Source organism: Solanum stenotomum, chromosome 10, assembly GCF_019186545.1.
Source record: "Solanum stenotomum isolate F172 chromosome 10, ASM1918654v1, whole genome shotgun sequence".
In the NCBI taxonomy this organism is placed as follows: Eukaryota; Viridiplantae; Streptophyta; class Magnoliopsida; order Solanales; family Solanaceae; genus Solanum; species Solanum stenotomum.
The window spans coordinates 31,536,973-31,540,652 of NC_064291.1; positions in this window are offsets into that span (position 1 = coordinate 31,536,973).

The following is a 3,680-nucleotide window of genomic DNA, read 5'->3' on the forward strand; positions in this document are numbered from 1 at the left end:
TGAATCATGGAAGACAAGGTTGCTAAGGCATCTGCGAATTCATTCTGGATTCTTGGCACATGTTTGAATTCTGTCTTGATGAACCTTCTACACAACTTATGCACGCACTCCAAGTATGGTAACAACTTTCGATTCTAGGTAGCTCATTCGTCTCGTACTTGATGGATTAATAGGTCTGAATCTCCTATTATCAACATTTCCTGGATATCCAAGTCGATAGCGATGCAAGCCTCATATTCAGCCATATTATTTGAGCAGAGGAACCTGAGTTTGGCTGATACCGGATAATGTTGCCCAGTTGGTGAGATCAAAACAACTCCAATGCCGGATCCGCTCAAGTTCTTAGCTCCATCAAAGAACATCCTCCAACCATCATATTCTTCAGAAATGTTTTCCCCGACAAAAGCTACTTCCTCGTCTGGGAAGTAAGTCTTCAACGGTCTATAATCATCATCTATAGGGTTCTCTACCATATGATATGCTAATGTTTGTGCCTTTACTGCCTTTTGTGTAACATACACTATGTCAAACTCACTCAGTAGTATCTGCCATTTAGCCAGTTTACTTGTAGGCATGGGCTTTTGAAAGATATACTTCAGAGGATCCATCCTTGAAATCAAATAAGTAATGTGCGAGGAGAGGTAGTGTCGCAGCTTCTGAGCGACCCAAGTTACAGCACAACAAGTACGCTCCAATAGAGAGTATCGAGCTTCATATGATGTAAACTTCTTACTCATGTAGTATATTGCCTTCTCCTTCTTTCCAGTCTTATCATGTTGCCCCAAAATGTAGTTGGAAGCATTATCCAACACTGATATGTATAACAACAATGGTTTACCAGATTCCGGTGGAACCAACACTAGTGGATTGGACAAGTAATCTTTGATTTTGTCAAACGCTTATTGACATTCATCTGTCCATTTCACCGCAGCATCCTTCTTCAGCAACTTGAAGATAGGCTCACAAATGACAGTAGACTGGGCTATGAAACGACTGATGTAATTTAGTCGTCCCAGGAAACTCGTTACCTCTATCTTACTCTTCGGTGGAGGTAAATCACGAATGACTTTGATTTTTGATGGATCCAGTTCTATACCCCGACGGCTGACAATGAAACCCAAAAGCTTTCCAGCATGAACCCCAAAGACACATTTTGCAAGATTTAACTTCAAGTTATACTTGCGTAGCCTGGGAAATGACTTTTGCAGATCATCTAGATAATTTAAACCCTTCTTTGATTTGATGATGACATTATCCACATAAACTTCAATTTCCTTGTGGATCATGTCGTGAAACAGAGTGGTCATTGCCCTCATGTATGTAGCACCAACATTCTTTAATCCGAAAGGCATTACCTTGTAGTTGTAGGCACCCCACGGTGTGATGAAATCAGTCTTCTCAGCATCGTCCTTGTGCATCTCAATTTGATGATAGCCAGCAAAGCAATCCACGAATGATTGTGTTTCATGCTTAGCACAGTTATCAATCAAGATGTGTATGTTGGGCATTGGAAAATTATCTTTGGGACTAGCTTTGTTGAGATCCCGATAATACACACAGACTCTGACCTTTCCGTCTTTCTTCGGCACTAGAACGACTCCGTCACTTGAAGGATTCCAGCATCTAATTGCTTCGATATTTCTTCCTTGATTTTCAAACTCAACTCAGACTTGTATTTTCTCAACTTCTGCTTCACAGGAGGACATGCTGGATCAGTAGGCAGTCGATGAGCTACGATTGAAGTGCTTAACCCTGTCATGTCTGCATAGGACCAGGCGAAGATATCTTTATTCTCTATGAGACACTCTGTATACTTTTTCTTGTCATTTTCCGTCCTATGGATGCTTACTCGGGTCTCTTGTACCACTTTTGAATTTCCCAGATTTACCACCTCTGTTTCCACTAGATTTGGGTTGGGTTTTTCCTCGAATTCCTCAACTTTTCTGATTAACTCTTCAGGGACCTCACTTTCTTCGACTTCCTCTAAGTCATTAATGTTAAGTTGTGCAGTCTCATTATATGTCATAGTCTCAGATTCAACATTTTTACAATATATTTTGCTGGAAGAAAGAATAACGCACAAATAAATATAAGATATTAAATAAATGGATAAAGAACTTTATTGATTAAAACTCAAGAGCTTCATAAAACTAGTATTTGAAAACAATAACATAGAACTGGAATTTAAAATTGTTTATTGAAAACTTTAAAATTTGATAGAAAAAATTCTTCCACAGCTACCCAGATGGCCGACGAGGTCTGGATGGAGTTGAGGTCCAAATGCTGATGCTGATCCCTGTTTTATTGCTTCCTCTAGGGTCCCCTTTCTCCTCCTCGTTGATCACAACATTGCAACCCTTTCCTTCCTCCTTGGTCAGAGATAAACCTTTCATGTCTTCCAAAAGCTCATCAATGATACCTCCCATGAAACCTGCTGATCGGAATGATTGGTGCAACGGTGGTATCGATTTCTTCAATGGATAGTAGTACCCATCTCTAGGGGGCTGCCAATCAAGCCACTCTTCAGTAGTATATTTGTAACCCAAGCTGAAAATGGTTGAATGGCGAACGGGTTGTATAGGTTCAACTATTCCTTGTAGATTGGCTCCCAAACCTTTACCGAGCTCGAAACCAAACCAGGCCATCATATCTATGATTTTCTGGCTAAACCAAGGTTGCACATCAATGTTGCTAACAAGCTCAATTGTATGGTACATCTCACCGTCTAGATGCCTTCCTTCTATCGCATATACAGGATGCCCATTTTCCCCATGGACTACAACATCTTCATGATCCCATTCAAACTTCAAGCATTGATGAAGAGTAGAGGGAACCGCTCCAGCCATATGAATCCAAGGACGACCCAACAATAGGTTATATGAGAACGGAATGTCCAAGACCTGGAACGTTATTGGGAAAGTAGCGGGACCAATGAGCATGTCCAGGGTTATTTCCCCAATAGTACCCTCTGAGAGCCATCAAAAGCTCTCACATTCATCTTTCAGGTTTGGATCTTTGCATTATCCACGCCTAGCCTTGTCAACGTGCTCAGAGGGCAAATATGCAAACCGGAGCCTGAATCAACCAAGGCTTTGGTGATTATCTTATCCTGATATTAAGCTGAAATGTACAGAGCCTTGTTGTGGGTTGTTCCTTCAAGTGGCAACTCATCTTCATGAAAAGATATTCGGTATGCCTCAAAAATCTGCCCGACCATTTGGGCTACCTCTCCATGGGTAATGCTAGATGGTACATAGGCTTCACCCAGGATCTTCAAAAGAGCGTTTCGATGAGTTTCAGAGGATTGCAGCAATGATACGATAGATATTTGAGACTGGGTTTTACTCAATTGCTCAACAATAGAGTACTCTTTTGCTTGCACCTTCTTCCAAATTCCTTGATTTTCAAGTTCTACAATTGGTGCCTTGGACTTGCTGGAGCTTCCTTGCACCAAATTTTCAGAAGTGTAAATTCTTCCTGATCCAGTACTCCTACTGCAGTGTCTGCTTCTTCAACTTTTATTTTTCCCTTTCTGTAGTCCCATGGACCAGCATGGGTTCATACTGGACAGGGGAAGGTGCCCTATAAATAGTAAATTGAGGCTTGGGCATGGCGACCTCAACCTCAAACGGAGCACGCCTTTGCACTACCATTGGAGTCTGGGCGGTAGCAGTCATTGA